Source organism: Hibiscus syriacus, unplaced genomic scaffold (assembly GCF_006381635.1).
Source record: "Hibiscus syriacus cultivar Baekdansim isolate YM2019G1 unplaced genomic scaffold, ASM638163v2 tig00111310_pilon, whole genome shotgun sequence".
Lineage (NCBI taxonomy): Eukaryota > Viridiplantae > Streptophyta > Magnoliopsida > Malvales > Malvaceae > Hibiscus > Hibiscus syriacus.
In genome coordinates, this window is record NW_024063053.1 from 424801 (window position 1) to 448713 (window position 23913).

Genomic DNA, 23913 nt, shown 5'->3' on the forward strand with positions numbered 1-23913 from the left:
AATGCTCTCGAGTTTTTTATTTCACGGGATAACGTACTCTCAAGATAATTGCTCAAATAGGGTGAATTGCACAGGTTGGCAGTAGGTCGCATGCACTCCGGGGGACTACGGCGTGGCAGCTTCAAAACAATCAAAAAATGAATTAACGTCGCATGAATTAACGTTGCATCGCATGAATTAACGTTGCATGGGACATGCACAACCCAAAAAATAGGTCTCCATGCCCTCCGGGCGACAAGGAGGCCATGCACTCCGGGCGATCAAGGAGGTCGTCATGCATGCCAGGCAATGGGTAGGTCGCCATGCACGCCGAGACCTTGTCTTGGCCCTATTCCCGGATGTATGCTCGCGCTCCTCACTGCATGCCCGCCTACTCCCGCTGCTCCATGCACTTTATTCGTTGCATATTGCAGCATAATTTTCACTGCTTCATGCAGCAATTATTGCTGCAATCACGAGAATCAACGGCTCGTGATTCTTCAATTATTGGTGCATGGCAGCTGACCCTTTAATATATAGGGGGTATGATATGGGGTTAAGGAAGCATAAGAAATAAAGGGAGAAGAGTGTCGAGATAAAGAAAGGAATAAGAGGAAGAAGAAGAAAGGGAGTCGGCAAGCAAACATCGAGGTAATTTTCCTTTATTTAATTTAAATTAGTATTATTTTAAATTATTAGTTTGTTAGTTTAGGGTTAGGGTAGTTAGGGTTAGGGTAAAAAATTACTTAATTAGTTAGTTTGGTGTAGTAGTTATATAAAAATATGTAATTAGTTTGTGTTAGTTAAATAGTTAAGTTGCATATGATTTGTTGAATTATATATTAATTGTTTACGAATGATAATTGTACTGAGGATGAGTTTTAAGACAGCAATGAGAACAAACACCAAACCCTTGCTCGACATGTGATCGGTCATCACGTGCGTGCGTGCATTGAAACTTCTTGCTATTATTTATTGGATTTGGACAGCAATTTTAATATACCATTGATGCTAAAAGAGCAACTGAGATATATATGTCCTTGCCAGCAGTGTTTTAGTATGCTTTGAATTCGCATATTATTCATTACACTTAAGACCCTGATGCTCTAAACCTAATGGTCAGTTGGCGAATTATTGATTTCGATTATCGAAAACGATTGAAGAAGATGCTTGAAAATGAGGCCTTGTGCTGAAGCAGGCGTTAGTTGGCTACTACTTGCAGTAACAAGCAGAGGATTGACTCAGGTCATTTTTTTTTTTTACGTTTCATCGAATTTGAGGCGACTAGTTTGGTGGAATGCTCCAACTGACGTTGATTTCTCATGCTCGCCTTTTTATTTTTCTGATATCGCAGTGGATTGGTGGTCACTCCGTTGCCAACGTCCTTCTCTGAAAGCAACAGCAACAGTTCCTTTTTTCACCGCTTCAGCTTTTATATGTGCATCACTAGAGTGGCGTTGGCTGAAGCGGTGGTTGAGGGTCCTTTTGGACGCCATGTTAAGTTAGTTGGATGGGGCTCCCACCACCTGTGCTAGCTTTAGTAGTTTTTAAGAGTGATTGGACCATCTTGCATTTTGCAACTTACCACATTCATCTAAGCCTAAGGCCCTTTTCCTCTTACGTATCCCCCCTTCTTGTAAAACATAATGACAAAAATATCCTAATGTTTAATTAAATAATAACCGACTTTTTTTTTTGAAGTATTTCGATCCATAACATTTTATTTTGTGATATAAGGCTCATTCACAAATGAAAATTATTAGTCAACAAACTGACAATGCTCTAAATATGAGTTTTTTTTAGTTTAAACTAAATATTATGAGCCAAAATCCTCCAAAACAAAGAATAAGAGCTTTATCTTTAAATCTAAATAAATTATGGTTAATATCTAAACTATCAAACTATTTGTTGTTTTGTCTGTTTAGTACTTAAACTTTCATTTTTTTAAATAATATTAAATGTTTAATTTTTGTTTCATTTTAGCACTCTATCGTTAAAAACTTAAACAGATAGATGACGTAACATATCTCTGACGAACAGTAGATTATAACAGACTAACGAGTTGAATAACATAGTTCAATTTTAGACCCATCAAACGATGGACTATGAAGATATGAGGATGATGAAATCAGAATCATCGATCTAACACAAACCCAAATTTCTTTTTTAAAAACTTCAACACTATCAAATTGGATCGGTTTGTAACCGTCGACTCGGATTATCAGTCTTACGAATCATTTATCATAGTCAATTTATAAAGTTATGTTATGGTACATGTATAGGAGTAATGGAGCCTTCGTCATCAATATCTCTCTCCGCCCCAATCAAATATATTAATGAAGCCCTCCTGTCCCTTCTAATCTCTCTCTCTCTCCGCCTCCTCCCTCTTTCTAACATAACACTAGAGCAATAAGGATAATCCATAAGCTTGCACTTCATTTTCCTTTCTTTGAGACCGCAACTGGAGGCCATAATCATGCCAAACACCCTGGGCAAAAACCTCAATCTCTGCTTCAAAAGTATCAGATTCCCATTAGCCTCCCACCCTTCCTCTTCTCAGCCGCTAACCCCAGATGATAGCCGCCGTCTATTAACCTCCTCCACCACATCATCAGCCGTCTTCAAAAACTACAACTCCCTCTATGACAACCTTCGACTACTCAACCTCCAAATCCCTAACCCACTCTTCATCTCTCTCCTTTGACCCAGACCCCGAACCCGACTTCGCCAACCGTATTCGCTTCTCAGCGCTTCTTTTTCACTCTCCCGGTAGCTCCAACTCCATCATTGAATCAACACCGTCGCCATCGACGGCCACTACGCCTGAATCATCGGATACTGCAGTATTAGCCGGCAGTTCCAGTCCCATCGATAGCGCAAATGAATCCTCCACGACGACAGTTGCTGCGATCGACCGAGTCACGAACATATCCCCCAGACGACCGTCACAAACAGTGTCGCCGTCCCGACCGTCTCTCCCAACCCATTCACGGATTTCAGGAGATCCATGCAAGAAAGGTGGAGGCGCGTGACTTAATCGACGTCAAGGCTAACTGGGAATACTTGCATGAGCTTCTCTTGTGTTACCTTGCATTGAATCCCAAAAGCACACACAAGTTTATTATAGGAGCATTTGCCGATCTTCTTGTCAGCCTAATGGCGGTCGAGGGAGGCGGCAGTGGCAACGACGGAAATATCGCTGAGATTAGCGGCGGTAAGATTAATCCATAGCAGTGCATGTAAAAAAATATGCACCACCTATTGGCTGCCGATCAAAATGTTACTCTAGTTAATTAATATATACATGTGCAAGGAAACTCAAAAAGTTGGTCCCATTGTTTTTTTCTTTATTTTTTGTCTTATATGCTTGTGCAATTATATTGCCTTATCTTTTAAGCTGCCTTCCTCTGTGACGTTGCAAGTTATGACATGTTACAACATAACACCTTCTAAAACTCACTAGAATGTGCTAGTGTAAAGCTGTTGTTTGGAATTGTGCTCTCAGATGCAGGAGGCTTGTCTTTGTTTGCATTGAAACCAATTTGTGAAGCGACTCTCTCACTACTCAATTGTTTTAGGGGTTAATATTATTTTTTTAGAGGTATTACCTTTTGATATTTTTTTTATATAAAAATTAATTTATGGTAGAGAATACAAATTTACATAATAAATAAAAGTATATATTTTTTTAAAATGTGATTGTATTCCAGCACCACTAGATTAATCCTTGGTTGAATTGATACATTAATGCATTACTTTGCATACGTGTTGCAAATTGCGGAATGTTTATGGGATGGTCGCTAGCTACACCCAAATTGTTGCTTATATTCTGCCTGCGGTGTTAGCATCATCCATCCTCTGCTCTCTCATTAAATCTGATTACCATGTTCTTCAGTAAATATATGAATGGCATTTGTCTTTACTTGCACGCTCAGTCGTTTCTCTCGATGTAACATTATTATATTAACAAAATAGGATTAAAAATATTGAACTCCATGTGGGCTTGGAATCGGCAACCATTGGTGGTTGATTCTCTAAGCACAAAAAGTCATAAATGGATAGCGATGGACCGACGCAGAAGCAAACAGATACATATTTGTCCTTTTCACAGTTCTGACTAAAACAAAAACCATAATGCAATTACTACTTTCCAAGATCCGGCCTAAGACAAATCCCCGGATTGAAATGAAATCTAGTTGGAATTCAGTACAAAACTACCCGCGGGAATCTTGAATTCTGTCCTTATTTCCTTTATTATTAATTTAATTAATTAATTCTTTTCAAACCTATTGGTCATAAATTTTACAAAATTAAAATTATTGGAATTATTAATGTTTGCATAGAGCATTGGTCCATTTGATAATTGCTCTGAATTAAAGAGTGATCACATCTCTAGGGACAGGGAAGTCCCGCTCGTAGCCATAATTATTGGTTCTGTCATCGAACCGATTGAATTACATACACTGACAAATCAATCTTTGATTTGATTTCTATACAATCTTGCTCTTCTCTTCTAATGATAAATACCAACGCTTTAAATGGCACTCGATTTTTTGTAACAAGGCATACCCATTAAAACAGCTAAAGGTCTTGGTGCTGGGCTTCTAGATTGGGCACCCACTTTTATGAATGGCCTAATCTTGGTCCTTGAAGCGAATTAGTGGGGGTCTTCTTCGTAATGCTAGTCCAGGTTTCCAAACATTTGTGAATTTTCTACAAAATTATCAACATTCAGATTCAGGGGCTAATTCGTAATAATGATAAAATGAAGTCTACCCTATTAAAATAAGAAAATCTGATTTGGTAACAAATGTTATTTTTATATAGTAATCTCTAAAGTTAATTTATTGATTAATTAATTTAAATCAAATAATCTAAAATTATTTTTAAAAATTTATAATTACTAAATAACAGTAAGTGAACCTTCTAATTAAAATAGGACCCATCTTCTGTTAAATTATAATTCAAAAAGACAATAATAATAAAGTGAAGTCACTCATAGTCCCTTGCAGTTGTGAAAAATGATCTGTCGAGAAATGGACCCGCCAGGCGCCGGATAGGGATGAAGCTATAAAACCTTTGTATGCAATTAGAATTGAAATTTAAAGTTTTAGGGTTAAAAGTGCAATTTCATCATTGTATTAACTTACAGTTTGGTAAGTTTTAAAGGGACTAAAGCACAATTCTACCCTCTACCTGCCCCAGTGCAGCCCACGCGACACTATAAACTTGATGAGTCGAAGACTTGTTGAAGAAAATAAAGACAGCATATGCTACTTGACAAAAGAAAAAAGTAGTTGTTGGCCCCATAATCGTGTTCAGAAAAAAGACCAACAGCTGCTTTAGCTATCATAATTGTCATTAGTTTGCCGTAAACATCATCTACAATATGCATGGTTTTACGAGTGCCGTAATCGAACGATATGAATTCTTCTCCAAAGCAAGCCAGTCAAGGGGGAAAACCCTACATGTGACATGCATATGTTGATAGTTATATGAGCATAGGAAGGGAGATATGGGCCATGCACTTAGATGATTTGGAGCTTTCAGCACATGGGAATGAGGTTTGGTTGATAAAACATATAAAACACACAAATGTGTAAGAGATTTTAGCTTCTTCTTTTGTCAATCTGTTAATAATTTGGTCAACAAAAATGATATAATTGCACTAGTTAAAGTGAAATATGGACTTGTAGAAGTCTCTTATTGAAAATGGGAGAGAAACATACAAGCACAGAGGGATCCGGCTCGGATTAAATTTCCGTAAATTACATCAAATTAATTCATGTTACATAAATGGTTAACTAGCCTACGGGGTTCTGATTTACATAACTAAAGTAATAAAAAATTGTCGAACATGTAAGTTTTTTCAATTGTGTTCAGGGTACATTTAATTTACGAAATGTAAGATTATTCATAAGAATAAGTTTGTCAGACTATATCGAGTTTGAGTATTTTGATCATCCAAACTTGAACCATATTAATTCTAGCTTAAAGTTTACATATATCAAACAATATAGGCCTCATTTTTTTCCTTTTGAAAAGTCTTAGGTGATTGTAAAGTAATATATGTTCAGAAATTTTCTTAACTTATTAACAACACACATGTCATATAAATGTAATTTTTCGAAATCAATCCTCTAAAAATAATATTTCTATTATCATTGAGATCAGTACATCAGTAGACATGATCTTAGAGACTACTACTAATCAGGGGTGTCAGTTAACATTACATTACTCAGAACTGAGATAAATGCTTTCCTTATCCAACATAACTGAACTTTGCAGGTTATAAGTGCAACAAATGAGGTGGTTGATTGTATCGACAGAGATGAATTGCCGAAATTCTCGACTTAAATGTGATCCTGAGGATGAAGACGCAGAGGGTTGGGCTTTAAATTCTCAATTTGCTCTTTCCTCTGCCCATTTCATTATTGTGCTGCTGGTCTTCAATGTGCTTCTGGTGCTGCAATCTCGTTTATGCCTTTGTATTGCCCTTTCTAGTGCATCGGTACGTGTTTAGCAATTGTGGTTTACCGACAAAGTTTTGAGCTTTTCATAAATTCAAGAAAGAAGATGGAGATCAATTAGCGTAGGCACTCTATACAGAAAAGGACAATTAGTTTGATGATGAAAATATAATTTTATTAATAGTTTAACGACTGTGAGTGTAATTTATCCTAAATCCAACGTGAAGTAATGTTTGTCATTGAAAGGCAAAAGAAAACGTATCGGGATCAAACAAATTAAAAGCCGGCGTGAGAAATGAGGGGTTTGCATATGGAAAAGAGGGCTTTTAATGCAACTTGGTTCACACTCTACCGCTACCCAACACACTGCTTCGCTTTGATTTGTCAGTCAACCGCCCAATATGGCAATTATCTCAATTCAATGCTTTAACCACTTCAATTCTCTATTTAATGCTCTTATGGCTAAGTGTTGAAAAACCATCAATACTTCACTCTTTTGGGCTCCCTTTTTTCCTTTGCTTGTGCCACCATAAACCTATTCTCCTCCTCCCATGAGTGTGAGTCAGCACGCCAAGCATCATATATGCTAATTAAACATGCTAGTAAGGAAAAAAAGGAAAGCAAATGATGAAAAAGCTCATCGATTGTAGAAGGAAAAAAACAAATATATTTTATTGAGTTTAATTCGATCGATAACGTTGTGGTACAATATATAGAAGACATAAACTCAAGTCTAATTAATTGATAACGTGGAGCAAAGTGGTGGAAAGCTTAGGTTCTCGTCCCTCTGCTACTGCACTCTCAATCATGAGGACTGTTAGAGATCTCATGAACCGCCCATGGAGAGTTATGGCGCGGTCCATACCATGCGAAGCCAACAGGCTGGCTGATAGCCTGGCCAAAATTGGCCGGGGGCGCAATCCAAGGCGAATGGTGCAAGGCCAACCCCCTGCTGAAGCCGTGAACATCCTTAAAAACGACCAAATCGAGCTGAGAAGAAGGCATCCCCACTGAGCTCAGTGTTTTTCTTTTACCAAAAAAATATTTATCTATTTAAGTGTGAAAAGAGGCTTGGATAGTTTAAGTATTGTAACACATCCAACTCAATCTGAACAATTCAAATAATTCAAGATGTCACATTGAGTTATGAAAATGACTCACAAATTTAAAAACGATTCATACTTTCATAATTATCAAATTAATTTCAATAACAAATCTAATCGAGGTCAAGATCATAAATTAAAAATATTTAAATCAAAATCAAACATCCTTACTCATAAATCAAATATAAAAATTGTAATTCAAATGAATTATAAATTAGAGTCATTAAAGTTTCATATTACACATACCCACTAAATAAATGATTATTGTATTTTAAATAAATTACTTAAAACCTCTTTCGATAATATTATTGTTTCATCATAAATTATAAATAACTATTAACGTAGACACAAAATCATTTTTTTAGATATTAAACTTTTAAAGTAAATAATATATTTATTTATTTTATTATATTCTGTGAGATTTATAAATATAAGTATATAATTCACAATACAACAAGAAGATCTGATGAATAATTTTTACATTACACAAGGCCGGATGCAGCCAGGCTGCAACGCTTATGAAACCATAAGTCTCATAATTGAAAGCAATGATGCTAATCCATTCTCATTGAATGCACAACAACATTACTACATATCTTTATTTATTATTACTGTTATTTTTAAAAAAAAGGTCTTTTATAATGTTATCCCACTGTATAAATAGTGTTCATTCTTATCTAAGATCTGACAAAGAAGGTGTACTAACGGAGAGTTCTGTAGTGCGGCGCCTAAAAAACGGCGTGATCGATTAAATAAGTGACTGGTTAAAATTTAGGTCAGTTATGTTATATCATTTAATCAGAAATATTATCAAGCACAATAATATATTAGGTAGCGCTTATATAATGTAATAGGTAGCGCTTATATAATAAAATAGGCATTTAACCGGAAATATTATTAAGTACAATAACAAATTAGGTAGCGCTTATATAATGTAATAGATAGCACTTTTATGTGAAGTATCGATATTTTCGATAGGATATTTACCTATTTCTTTGAAAGTGTCGATACTTTTTTACGCGTACTTATTAAAGTACCGACACTTTCAACATAATTGGTAGCGCTTTACCGGTTTTATCATTTCGATACCGGTTTTGTCATATTTTTACCTATTATATTGTTATTGATCGATACATTTTCATAAAGTATCGACACTTTTTAGACGTTATAACTTCTTCTCTTTTAAATTACGAAAGTGTCGATACTTATATTAATTTATCGACACTTTCAATATATCCGGTAGCTTTTTACCGGTTTTATCATTTCGAGACATGTTTTGTCATATTCTTACATGTTATATTGCTATGGATCGATACATTTGTATAAAGTATCGACACTTTATAGGCACTATAACTTCTTCTCTTTTAAATTCAAAAAGTGTCGATACTTATATTAACGTATCGACACTTTCAATATATCTGATAGTTCTTTACCGGTTTTATCATTCCGTGACCGGTTTTATCATACTTATACATGTTATATTGTTATAGATCGATACGTTTTTATAAAGTATCGACACTTTATAGGCGCTATTACTTCTTCTCTTTTAAATTCCAAAAGTGTCGATACTTATTTAAATCTAATCGATACTTTCGATATATCCAGTAGCGGTTTACCGGTTTTATCATAATGAAACTGATTTTATCATATTTTTACATGTTATATTGCTATGGAGCGATACATTTTTCATTTGTATCGACACAAACCGACAAGTTAAGTTTGCCGGTTGCCAAATTTTTTAATATTTTCTTCATGATTTCCACCTACAACATTGTTATTACTCGATATTTTTAGTAGCGCTAATCCGAATTTGTTAAATATATTATAATGTATCCGGTAACGCCGTATATTAGCCGTATATTTTCGTCAATTGGTGATGTTTTTGTTTCAAATATGTTTGATATTTTGGGCTCTAAATTTTTGGATTATTTTTCCTTCTCTTGAGGTATCCTAGGATCACTCAAGTAGTTTTTTTATAATCAAAGCAGTTTAATTCATTTAAATAAAATAAGTTTAAATTTTTGTATATGTAAAAAAATCTTGCTAGTAGATAATTCACCAAAATTAAATGTATGATATAGATTGATCCGAATTAATCAAAACAAAATTTTAAAATTAGATAGTCAATAAAAAAACATCATCATATTTAAGCGAAGAAAATATTAGTATATAATTAGTATTTGAACCCAGAAATAAATAAAGAAGATAAGAGAGAGAACAGGCAGTTTTTATAGCTTTACATTTGTGTAACGTTGTATATACACACATATCTACATTAAAATTCAAATTTTTATATTAGCTTTTTATTTTATTGAAGGTGTTCAGTCTAAAGTTTTATTATATCTACCTGAAATTTAATTTTTTTATATTAATTATTTATTTTATTGAAGATATTCACTTTAAAATTTTATCCCATATAATTTTTTTTCATTATTAATATATATATATATATGTCTACTTAAAAAATATTTTTGTATGCGCAGCTTCTTTTCCCTGTTTCTCTTACGTCTCCTTTCTGATTTTTTTAAAGCAAATCTAAAACCTTTCTATCCCTCTCATTTGCTTGCAACCTTTAAAGTTGTCTGAAACCCGACATCCGTATCACACTGGAGCATTGAGGAACACGGTTTTTCAAGCTTTTCTGAAAATGAGTTCTTCAGTTCATCCTCAATAAAGCATCCGAGGTACGATTATTTTTTTGGTTTTGATTGAGAGGATTAGTAAAAGAGGAAAAGGTTGCCTTGTTATGGTTATTATAATGAGGGACTTTCCTTCTTGTTTTGGTGAAAACGGTGTTCAAGTAGCCGATTCATCGTCTTCGACTGCACCTAAAGCTGCTCAAAACTTGGTGACTTATGTTTATCAGTGTAAACTAAAAGGTCATTCTTGCTTAATTACGGTTACATGGACCAAGAATCTGATGGGTCAAGGCCTTGGTGTCTCAATCGATGATTCAGCAAATCAGTGTTTGTGTAAACTTGAGATAAAGGCCTGGTTGTTCTCCAAGAGAAAGGATCGAGGAATTTACATGTACATTCTGGGAAAGTTAATATATGTTGGGATTTTTCTAATGCCAGATTTGGTTCTGGACCAGAACCAGTTGAAGGATTTACCTTGCTATTGCATTTGACCAGGAAATAGTATTGCTCCTTGGGGATTTGAAAAAGGAAGCATACAAGAAGATTGACATTAGAATTCCCCTAGATTCCGATGCCGTTTTGGTTGCCAAGAAAGAGCATATTTTTGGGAAGAAGTTTTATGGTGCCAAGTCTCAGTTTTGGGACAAGGGGCTGATTCACGATGTTGTGATCGAGTGCGACACGGGCGATCTCAAGGATCCGTGCCTTGTTATCCGCATCGATAGTAAAATGGTGATGCAGGTGAAGAAGCTCAAGTGGAAGTTTCGTGGCAACCAGACCATTTTGGTGGATGGACTTCCGGTTGAAGTGTTGTGGGATGTGCACAACTGGTTATTCGGCAATGCTGCAGGCAATGCCGTGTTCATGTTTCGAACTTGCGTCGGTTTGGATAAGTCTGCATTTGATCCATCTGTATTGACATGGTCTTGCTCTCAAAAGCTTAGAGATCACCAACTGCAGGGTCTCAGTTTTTCATTAATGTTTTATGCTTGGAAACATGAATAGAAATGTATTCTTTTTTTTTTCCAGATTTAGAAAAATACTTTCTTCTATAATGATTGAAATATAGTACATGTTCATTTGTATTCTGTCAGTCTCAGTGTTCTGGCTATTTCATGTTAACAGCATAAACCAATTGATCCTGTTGTACTTTATAGGGAGAATTTTTATATAGATTAATGGATTGCAGGATCAGTGTCAGCAATCAGTGCTTGCTCTGTTCGGACAAGGATGCTTTCAAGAAGCATTTGAAAATGTACTGTCGTAACTGATTTCCGGCGATACGACGAGTCTCGACTTATTTTGTGAAAACTCAATTTTGTAAAAAAAATATTTCGGAGTCGCCATCAACCTTTTGGGTTAAGTAGGTCGAATACCCAAAAATCTTCTCTTAAAAGAGTTTTTTTTAAGAAAAAAATCATTTTAAAAGATGCACTAATCCACGTGTAACCAGAAATTCAATTTTTTAGTAATAAAAAGAGTTCGGGGGTCGATTACATGTGGGGAATGATAAGCACCCCACAACGCTCAAAATTAGTACACATCGATTATATATTGTCTCTAAATAGTAGAAATCTAAGAGTTCGAATACATATTTAAATTACGATTTCATTATTCCGAATTCAACCATACAAAAATTCTAAAGACAAAAATTCTAAAGAAAAATATAAAATATTCTTCTTATTTCAAATTGAAGAGAAAATACTCCTTAAAACACTTTAGGGCGAATATTTCTCTTTCCAACTGAAATTAAATGAATATAATAATTTTTCCTAAGAATTTAAATTAAAATAATTTTTCCTAAGAATTCAAATTAAAATAATTTTTATTCAACCAAACAAAGAAATTAAATTCATTAATCCGAATTATATTATTAGAAAAACATAAGTGATATTCAATAATTTAAAAATGTCGAGACTTGATCTCTAATAAAATTAGCAAATTGTCTCCATAAGTTTAAAATAGTAAATATTTCCCTTTTCCCCTTCGAAAGTAATTAATTTTCAATGCAATCAATTTTTTTAGGTTTTTCTAGTGAAAATATTTATTTATTTTAAAATATCAGAAAATGACATCTAGTTGTCTTAAGACTGTCCCTTCTTAATATTTTAAAATATATAAATACTACCCTTAATCCAATTATGTAATCGGTTAAGTTATACTAATGAGGCTTTTAAACAAAATAAAATATGATTCATTGAGCACTTAGAGGGAAAAAACACATGGATTAAAAGAATAATTTTAAATTTATTATTAACTTTATATTACTTTATAAATATATACATATTTTCTAAATATTATATTAAACATAGAACATGATATTTATTCTAAAATATAATAAAAATAAAATATTTATATCATGCTATAATATTATATACAAAGTAATATATAATAATAATACAAACAAAATAAATATATAATACATAAAACATACTTTAATGGTACCAATAAACAATATACATTTATATCTATTCATTACATGGTGATAAAAATAAATAAATAGTAACCTTAGTATCCTAAACATTAATAAACAAATATCATGGCATGAAACAAGAAAATAACCAAAACATAAGCACTAGAATAGTAAATAAACCATAAATATAAGACTAAAATGGAAAATCACAAATAATAGTAGCCAAATTTCGCACAAAAAAAACATACAACAGAGTATTAAATTAAAATAATACAAAACCATGCATCTAATTCGTAAATCTTAGAAAATAAAAGAAAATGGTGACTAAATCACAAAACACGCTAAAATGTAAGGGACCTACAGCGTGATTTACCCTAAAAGTTACTAACACGCTGATCATATTAAACCTAAAGGACCAGTAAGGTGATTAATCCTAAATCTAGTGGCCATAATGTAAAATACGCTAAAGGTCTAAGGACCTTAGCGTGGTTTACCCAAAAATGTTAAGATATCAACTCTTCCCCCTTTACCAAATTTATTTTGCCTGTGGATTTCTAAACCCAAACTTTCAGTTCCCTTTCCTCTTCTCCCTCAACTCACGGTGGCTACCTATGCTCCGACCACCTCCATCGGTGGTCGGGCTCTAACCCGAACGAAATTAAACCGGAATCCCAGCCCTCACCCATCTATATTCCGTCGAGAAGATCAACAATGAAGGTAAGCACTCTTCTCTCCTTTTCTCTTTACTATCTTTTTATGGAAACTACATACATGCATAAAAAAATAAAAGGAATGAAGAGGAAATGAACTCTGCCAGGAAGAACTTTCTCTATTTTTTGTTTGTTTGATTTCTCCAAAATCTCCTATGTGTTACATTTCAATTGGGTTTTTATAACCCATGGAAAAAAATGCACAGGCTTTAAATAAAATCCTAGATCTACTGTGGTGCTACTGTGTTGATGATGGAGCGTTTTTAATGCTCCAGATATTACGGGGTTTTGTCGAGCAAGTTTGGACCGGCGGTGACGGCTAAATCATGACATCTCTATGGTTAGGATTAGGTTAGGGTTTTGTTGGGGTATGAAAAATGGTGGTTACAGCTGCCCCTCTTTGCTCATTGATGTGAAACGAGAATGAAACAAAGATATAAAAGCACCATTTTTCATATTGGTCTCTTCTTGTCACATTGCAACCTCTTCACTGCAAATGTCGATTCTTCTCTTCCCATGATAGTTGCACCAATAGTGATGCCGATCCAACTCCTTATGCGATGGATTTAGATGACAATGTTTGATCCACCTCATTCTGTGAGAAACGAAATGTTGGTGTTGTTCCAACTCCGCATGTGATGAAAACAAGTTAAGGTTGAACAAGTTCTTCTCATTATGAACTTCTCTCTCATCGGATGAGTTCTTCTCATTATAAACTCTCTACTGAAAATGTTGATCTCTCGAGTGATGTGTTGTTGATTCAACTCCATATACGATGAATCGAGCTAAAGTTGAACAATTTCTTCTCATTATGAACTTTTTCTCCTTTTGTCGGATGAGTTCTTCTCATTATGAACTCTTCTGGAAATGTTGATTCACCTCCTTCTGGGGTGAATTTGAAAGGAACATGTTCTTCTCATTACGAACCTTCTCCTTTAGGACGAGTTCTTCTCATTATGAACTCTTCTGGAAATGTTGATTCACCTCCTTCTGCGGTGGATTTGAAAGGAACATGCTCTTCTCATTACGAACCTTCTCCTTTAGGAGGAGTTCTTCTCATTATGAACTCTTCTGGAAATATTGATCGGTTTATCCTCTCTTTGAAGAGTTTTAATCTTGCAAAAAAATATCTTGTGCCAGTGATTTGTATTTAAAGTACCCGAAGGTAATGACCCGATGGTCCTTAATTCTGCTGAGATCCATTTCTTTCAATGGTGACAAATATAGAATGATTCTCTGCTGAAGTCGAGAAATGAAATCTTTGTTAACTCTTTGAATTCCTTAATACTACAAATTGCTGAGTTTTTGTCTTTGTTGGGTCCATCTTAGAAACGACAATGCTCATTCTCATTGAAGTGGCCTAGAAAAGTCAATTTGGAAGAAAGGCATTATTGAAAAATGCTTCTAGGGAAAAATCTTAAGAATGACTCATGCGACATCCCATAAAAACGGTCCTAAGAAGGACTCAAACAATTCTCTAGAAAAATGATCCTAAGAAGGATAAAATAATTTTTCAAAATAGACTTTACAGATATCCTCATGAGAGGAAAATCAAAATTTGTCATGTGTATGAAATGTATGATGCGAAGATGCAAATTCATGTATGAATGCAGGTTTCCTTAATCTGTTGGAAATGGTTGCAAGAGCAGTCTTCATTGCTAGATCAGCCTTCATTCTTTTCCTGGTTTGATTTTCTTCTTTATCTGTCGCACCTGAGTGTATTCTTTTGAATCTTGACTTGTGAATGGGCGCATCTTGCTCCAGTAATTTAAAAAAAAAAAATTTAGCTTCTTCAAAAAGATTCATTTACAGTTATCAATAAACCCCTAAAATTAGGCTTAGCTTCCTTTAAAAATTCTTTGGAGATAATCATCAATAAAACCCTAAAAATCAGGCTTAGTTTCTAAAAACTCATTTGAAAACATCCCGCTCGAAGGTTTTATGGATAGCCCGAAGGACTTATCATCTTGCTCGAAAAACTTATAGATGACCTGAAGAATTTAAGCATCATACTCGAAAGACTTACTAATCAAGAAACCCTTAAAAATCAAGCTTAATTTTTTAGTTGTCAAGGAACCCCTAAGAATTAGGCTTAGTTTCCTTTTAAAAACTCATTGAAAATCATCATCAAGAAACCCCTGAAAATCAAACTTAGTTTCTAAAAACACATTTGAAAATATCAAGAAATCCCTAAAAATTAGGCTTAATTTCTTTGAAATTCATTTAAAACATTAAGAAACCCCTAAAATTAGGTTTAGCTTCTTTCAAGTTCATTTCAAAACATCGAGAAACCCCTGAAAATCAGGCTTAGTTTCTAAAAGTCTTCTTTTTTTCGAAAAGAAACTATATCCAGCGAGATAAAATCTTCTATTTCGAGGGAAACTATCTCAAGCGAGATAAATTTTGGTTTTAAGAAAAATAATTTTGAGTGAAATGAATAATCTTGTTTTGAGTAAAATGTCTTAAGCGAGACAAAATATGTTTTAAGAACAATAATCTGTAATGAAACGAAATGTCTTGTTGTGAGAAAAAAATGTCTCAAGCGAGACAAAGTCTGTTTTAGGGGAAACTATCTCAAGGGAGACAAAATTTGTTTCAATAGAAACTGTCTCAAGGGAGAAAAAATTTTGTTTCAAGGGAAACCTATTCAAAGATTTTGTTTCAAGAGAAATTGTCTCAAGGGAGACAAAATTTGTTCTTTGGAAAACTATCTCATGTGGGATCAATTTTGTTTTAAATATTCCAAAATTTTGGGAGAATGTCTCAAGCGAGACGATGTTTGTTTTGAGAGAAAAATATCTCAAGTGAAACAAAATTTGTTTTAAGAGAAAAATGTCTCAAGCGAGACAAAATTTGTTTTTAAGAAAAACAACTTTGAAATTGTTGTTCCGAAGAAAAATGTCTCAAGTGAAACAAAATTTGTTTTAAGAGAAAAATGTCTCAAGTGAGACGACATTTTGTTTCGAGAGAAACAACACCCAAGGAGGAAGAGAGTCTGCTTGTTCCTAAACGTTGAGGAAATGTCTTCAGAAGATCTAATTGTTGACTTCAGGAAGTTAAAACTGTGGATGACATTGTTCTTTCAGGTTGAAGACATCTGGTCATTTCCGAGCTTTTATTTCCTGAAATATCAAAATGATGTATTTATGACTACCTATATTGTGTGTTTATGGGCGTCATGATGAAGTTTGTATATTTATTTCCTAGAGAGAGGGAAAATGTCTTTAATGTACATGATGATGAATGTTTGATGCAAAGGTGCAAATTTCATGTGTTGATGTATGTATGTTTTCTTAGTGGGAAGTAGAATGGTTGCGAGAGAAATCTTCATTTTATTCCTGGCTCAGTTAGTCTTTATTTCCACCAGGGTTCTTACGAACCTCGACCTGAGACAATTTATTTTCCTTGCCCCATCAAAATTTGCCCAAACAATTGGCTTTCCCTTGCCCCAGCTTCGATCTTGAGCTTCGGAGGGATATTCGTTGAATTCCAAGATATGTTTCTAGAGAGATTATCTTGTTTGAAAATGTTTTTCTTCCTTTGAATTTTTTTTAAAATTTTGAAAAATATCGAAAAAAATAATCCATTCTTCTAAGTTTCACAATTGCAACAAATCATAAAATATGAGTTCATTGAATATCAAAAGAGTAACTGCTCTTTAATCTTTGATAGTTACAAATCTTTGACAAATGTTAGGATCGAAAGGTTGGTTGAGGTTGGCTATCTAAATTTAGGGTTTGGTTTCTCGATTCATCTTTTTTTCTTTTTCTCGATCCTCGTGAAAATTAGGACATGCCATTCTTTTTTAGTTTGACATTTTGATTGGAAGCGAACAAAATGTCGCAACTAACATAGTCAATTGCTAGACTTTTTAGAAAATTTTTGTTTCAATTCTCTGAAATCTTCCATTTGTTCAAGCTTTGTAGGATCATCTAGTAAAGGTAGTGCAGAAATATTGGTCTAAAAATGAGATTTTTGAGTGCTCGTGTGATTTCGACTATAACAGGTGTTCCTCAACCCCCTTAGTTCATATTCACTGAAACTCCTTATTTAGTAAATTTGATTTAATTTGCCATAGTTGGGCTAGCTGAATTCAGCTTTATTGTATTTATATATTATAATTGCCTTGGTTTGGCTAGTTGAAGAATTTATGTCGTCACAAAGTCTTTGACCTGACAATCACAGTGGAGCAAACACCGAATTGCCAAGTACCCGATAAATGTCATGATTTGAATGTAATCTATTCATAAAGCTAGGGCTTTCGAGTTCCCTCTATAACCAATTGCTTTAGCGGAATAGCTTAACTTTATTGTATACATATATATATTCTGGGTATACAGATTCCATTTCTTAAGCTTGTCAAGGAGAATCTATTATAGTCCCGGTGTTTGTTATAGGTCAGAAAAATCTCATCGTTAGAGTTCAATTTCCAAGCAACTAACCGAAACCAGATTCAACTACTCGACCATTGTATCTGTGAAGATTATAATCATCATTGAACATCATTAACAGGAGTAGGAACCAATTAGCTTAGCAGTCTCATGTGCAAGTTGCCCCATTTTGTAAGCTCCTAACACATACCTGAATGCCAAACCCTTGATTGACTTTGCATGTAAGAAGAAAACTAGATCGGTCCCTTCAAGATAAGGGTATGAATTGTGGTGTATTTCTGGAGTAGGATCAAGGGATCCTTGTTTTGTAGGGGTTCAAACTTGTCATTTATCAAAGATTTACAATATCAATTATTAAAGAATTTTTTAATTAACTTGATATTCAAAGAATTTCAAAATTGCCAGTTTGATTCAATACTCATAATCCTTAAAATAACATAAGTTCATTCAAATATCCTTACAAGAAAGCTGGGAAAAGACAAAAAAACAAATTCCAACAAAAATAATCTCAACATAAGGTGCAGCTGAGGTGGATAAAAACCTTCACTTGTTCATCTAGAATATCCCATTATTCCTAGAAAGTTGGATGTCTAATTGGATTAGGGTCTTTACCCTTATTTGATCCCCATATCTCGATCATTTCTCGTGTCAAGACTCCCTTGTCAACGAGCTTTTCTATCTCCTCCATCAATGATATGCATTTATCAGTGGGATGGCCCAATGCTCCCAAATGAAAATCACAAGCACTATTCTGGTCATAGCCATAAGCAGAAGGGTTAGTCTTCATTTTCAAAGGCCTTGGGGTGATATTGACTCTTGATTAAAGGGGATAACAAGTCAGAAATGGGCACTTGAAAAACCTTGAGGGTCGTGTTTTTCCAAGACATCTTTTGTGGCCAGTCTCGGATTACTTCTCTTTTGATTTCCTTCTCATCATTTCCTATTTCCTTCTCATTTTTTAGCAAAAAAGAAGTCTCGAGAGTTGAATCCTTTAAATTTTCCCCACATACTTTACTCTCATTGTTTTTGCTCTTTTCTTTCTTCATGTCTTTTTATGTATGCTCTTCATTTGTTTTGACCCTATCAACTCTATTCTGGGGTCTGACTCCCAATTGCTTGATTAAAAATGACTGATTGTTAACATCCACCTCTATAACTCCATGAGCCAACAAATCTTATATTTTTCGTTTGAAGTTACCACAATTCTCAATAGAGTGTCCTCGGGTTTCGACATGATATTCACAAGAAACTTTCTCATTATACCAACTCGAATGAGGTGGTAACAGCGACTTAGCCAAACGTGGAGTAATCAATTGGACTTCGAGCAACTTGGAATATAATTTTCTGTATGAAGATGAAGAGAAACTGAGTTGAGGCTCTTTTGATTTCATTTTCTCTTTGACACATTTATGATCATCTTGAAGACATAATGAAGGATCATTGAGATATTCATTTTGAAGGTTCAACTTTTGACTAATGTCTTGTGGGAGACATTGGCTTGCAGATCCTCCCTCATTGATAAGTTTTAAACTTTTAGGGAGTTTATGTTTTCCATCTTCAAAGCATAACAACCCTTCAGTGATGAGGTTTTGAACCTTTAATCTCATAACCGCACAACTTTCCGTCGAGTGACTAAAATCTCCAGAATGATAACTACATGAATTTTTGACACCTTGCCAATCTGGACACAAATAAGTATTAGGCTTTAGATGAATAGGTGTTAGAAGGCCACTTTCAAAGAGAAATGGTAACAATTCTGAATATGACCCTTGAATCGGAATGAGAGGTATCCTCTTCTTTTCTTCTTGTTCTTTCTAGCCTTCTTTACTGGCATTTGAACTTCCTCTATGCCTCTCTTCTTTCTGTATGAATAGGTGTTACAAGTTGCTCTTGGAGTTTCTCGATTCTTTTAACACGTGTTGAAATCTCATTCATGGCTCTTATCTTTCCGTAGAAAGACCAAGTTGACTCCAATTTTTAATTTCTGCCATGGAATACTCTATAAATTACTCCCAAACTTTTATGTGTGGAAAAAATTGAAATGAATAAAATACGAATATGTACTATAAAAAATGCTTAAATGAATAGCATGCAAAATGTAATGATGTAAATGCAAATGCAAATTCAACGAAAGTGTTGATTCCAAAGTAATTGTCATAAAACAACTTCCAAAGAATATACAATGTCTCAATACACTGAGGTAGATGGAAACTACAAATCACGTTGTATTGCTCGACTTTTTCAATTTTAATCGAATATGCAGGAAACAATCTTGTTTTATCCTTGGCTTGATGAAAAAATTCCAATGTTTCGACTTCTTTTCTAGAAATGCATTTGTTGAGCGACCATATACGATTGACATCATCTACTGTCTCGTGTTGGTTATCATTGTTACTTGATGACTTTAAACATATTATTTCTTTTCGGTTAGTTGTATCAACATCGTCGTAGAGCCCTTGAAAAACTTGTTTTACTGCATCATTTGAGCTTCATGTATTTCAGCTTTACGTGCCTCTTCAATTATTTCCTGGAGCACCCTTATGGACCATTGATGCGTTTTTGCATTTCTATTCTACCTTTTCAATTGACATTGTCGTATTGAAAGCCTTCTAATGCGACTATTAACTCGGGGATCAATACCTTCTATGACATGATATGTATGAAACATGCGTTAATTTCAAGGTAATTATCTTAGAACAACTTTCAAAGAGCTCATAACGTCCCAACATGTCAAAGCAGATAAAATATTTATCCTTTCGTGTGATATTGTCGTTTCAAAAACCTTCTAATTTTGATAAATAACTCGGGTATTAACATGTTTATGCACAAAATAAAGCAACAAGATAAGGAAAATATGTTAGCAAAAATAATAATCAAAGAGAGGAAATGTATGTTAGTGAAATATGATATGATTAAATTCCACTGGTAAATGAACCATAAAATACAGTGAATAAAACACAACGCCCAAAATTGGTACCTATCGATTATATATGTCTCTAAATAATAAAAATCTAAGAGTTCAAATACATATTTAAATTACGATTTCATTATTCCGAATTCAACCATACAAAATTCTAAGGAAAAAAATTCTAAAGAAAAATATAAATATTCTTCTTATTTCCAATTAAAGAGAAAATACTCCCTAAAATACTTTAGGACGAATATTTCTCTTTCCAAATGAAATAAAATAAATAATAATTTTTCCTAAGAATTCAAATTAAAATAATTTTATTCAACCAAAGAAAGAATTAAATTCATTAATGTGAATTATTATTAGAAAAGATAAGTGATATTCAATAATTTAATAATGCTGATACTTAATCTCTAATAAAATTAGCAAATTGTCTCGATAAGTTTAAAATAGTGAATATTTTCCTTTTCCCTTCAAAAGTAATTAATTTTCAATGCATCCAATTTTTTTAGGTTTTTCTAGTGGGAATATTTATTTATTTATTTTAAAATATCGAAAAATGACATCTAGTTGTCTTAAGACTGTCCCTTCTTAATATTTTAAAATACATAAATACTACTCTTAATCCAATTATGTAATCGGTTAAGTTATGCTAATGAGGCTTTTAAACAAAATAAAATATGATACATTGAGCACTTAGAGGGAAAAAAGCACATGGATTAAAAGAACAATTTTAAATTTATTATTAACTTTATATTACTTTATAAATATATACATATTTCTAAATATTATATTAAACATAGAACATGATATTTATTCTAAAATATAATTAAAATAAAATATCTATATCATGCTATAATATTATATACAAAGTAATATATAATAATAATAATATAAACAAAATAAATATATAAAACATAAAACATACTTTAATGGTACCAATAAACAATATACATTTATATCTATTCATTACATGGTGATAAAAAATAATAAATAGTAACCTTAGTATCCTAAACATTAATAAACAAATACCATGGCATGAAACAAGAAAATAACCAAAACAGAAGCACTAGAATAGTAAATAAACCATAAATATAGGGACTAAAATGGAAAATCAAAAATAACAGTAGCCAAATTTCGCACAAAAAAACACATATAACAGAATACTAAATTAAAATAATACAAAACCATGCATCTAATTCGTAAATCTTAAAAAATAAAAGGAAATGATGACTAAATCACAAAACACGCTAAAATGTAAGAGACCTATAGCGTTATTTATCCTAAAAGTTACTAACACGCTGATCATATTAAACCTAAAGGACTAGTAAGGTGAGTAATCCTAAAACTAGTGGCCATAATGTAAAATACGTTAAAGGTCCAGGTACCTTAGCGTGGTTTACTCAAAAATGTTAAGATATCAACTCTTCCCCTTTACCAGATTCATTTTGCCCGTGGATTTCTAAACCCAAACTTTCATTTCCCTTTCCTCTTCTCCCTAACTCACGGTGGCTACCTATGCTCCGACCACCTCCATCGATGGTTGGGCTCTAACCCGAACGAAACTAAACCGGAATCCCAGCCCTCACCCATCTATATTCCGTCGAGAAAATCAACAAGGAAGGTAAGCACTCTTCTCTCCTTTTCTCTTTACTGTCTTTTTATGGAAACTACATGCATACATAAAAAAAATAAAAGGAACGAAGAGGATGAACCTTTTCTGCCAGGAAGAACTTTCTCTGTTTTTTTTGTTTGATTTCTCCAAAATCTCCTCTGTGTTGCATTTCAATCGGGTTTTTATAACCCATGGAAAAAAAATACATAGGCTTTAAATAAATTCTTAGATCTACTGTGGTGCTACTGTGTTGATGATGGAGCGTTTTTAATGCTCTAGATATTCCGGGATTTTGTCGAGCAAGTTTGGACCAGCGGTGACGGCTGAATCATGACATCTCTATGGTTAGGATTAGGTTAGGGTTCTGTTGGGGTATGAAAAATGGTGGTTACACGTACGAATCCTCAAAACGAAGGACAGTTCTTTGTGGGTATCCAACCGAAAGACTTCCTATTATTGGACGAAAACGGTGTATGGTTATCTTAACGACCTATCTCTCGAGTACGATTCAGTTTGGGAATGGGATACAAAGGCTTCCTGGCCAGCTCTCTCAGTATTACTTGCTTTAACTATCATTCTTCTGTTTTATAAATTGGGCTTTTCTTGGTTGTTCTTTGTGGTACTTAGTCGTTCTAGCTGTATAGTGTTCCTAATAAGAATATGATCTTTTATGTTTCTTATCATTGGCTTACGTCTGAACATTACTTACGCATCTCTCCTTGTTTTGGTCGGTAGGTGTCAACCGTGAACGATTAGCCTTGCTGGATTGTTGGTGATTGCCGCTAGCTGGCTAATTTTGCACTCGGTTGCGGTTACAGCTGTTGCCACATTGGGGATAAGCACATGGTGGTACATCTTGCTCTATTATCCTAAGATACTCATTCTTGATTCTGCTCGGAATTATTGTGTTTTATTTTCACTTTTTCTCTCCCCTCCCCCAAAACCAACACACTATCATCATCTACTTTTGAAGATAATTTTTCACTGGATTTTCTTGCAGCTGAACTAGAATAAACCATCTTTTGAAATTAAACCTACAAAGATAAAGCTTGGTTGATTCATGATGTGTGACCAATATCTACTGACTAAAAATAGGAGGTCGTAATGATCTTCATCTGAAAATGATTATGGGTTATAGTTTTTTACGGAGATAGTTACCTTGTACAGTCTGTTTGTCATAGCTTATATGGTTGATTCATGATGTGTGACCAATATCTGCTGTCTAAAAAAAAGGAGGTTGTGATGGTCTTCATCTGAAAATGATTATGGGACTTCACTCAGAGCTTTATCAACCATTATTTTCATGTCAGGCTCACAAGGAGATGACAGCTGAACGTCGAGAGAGGGTGATGAACGGTGTTGAAGATACATTTGGAATGAACAAGAATCAATAATTTTGCAAATTCTCTATTTGAATATAGAACGTAGATGTTTTATTTATGGCTTCTTGAATGAAGATGTTAATTTAACATCAGCCATCGTCATTACTATTTTTTCAAATTGATTTGCTTAACAATTTTGGATATTATTTAGTTCTTCCACATTAACAGGTCTGATATTCTTGTGCCAAAAAAAACACTTAAAATAATAAATGTTTTAAAAGAGCTATATATATAAATCATTTTATCCAACATTAATAGGGGTAGGGATAATGGTAATTGTGGGGACCAAGACAGGAAGTT

At 33.8% G+C, this 23913-nt stretch overlaps 1 long non-coding RNA gene and 2 pseudogenes across 1 annotated transcript; all 3 read left to right on the forward strand.

Moving 5' to 3' along the window:
• The first annotated feature begins 2441 nt into the window (after positions 1–2441).
• LOC120158266 lies at positions 2442–3222 on the forward strand (annotated as a pseudogene).
• Positions 3223–10086: 6864 nt separating this feature from the next.
• On the forward strand, positions 10087–11211 carry LOC120158260 (annotated as a pseudogene).
• Positions 11212–22038: 10827 nt separating this feature from the next.
• Positions 22039–23742, forward strand: LOC120158261. Its single transcript, XR_005519213.1, has 3 exons — positions 22039–22240; positions 22967–23077; positions 23542–23742. It is a non-coding gene; the product is annotated as an uncharacterized LOC120158261 (long non-coding RNA).
• Positions 23743–23913: the final 171 nt, after the last annotated feature.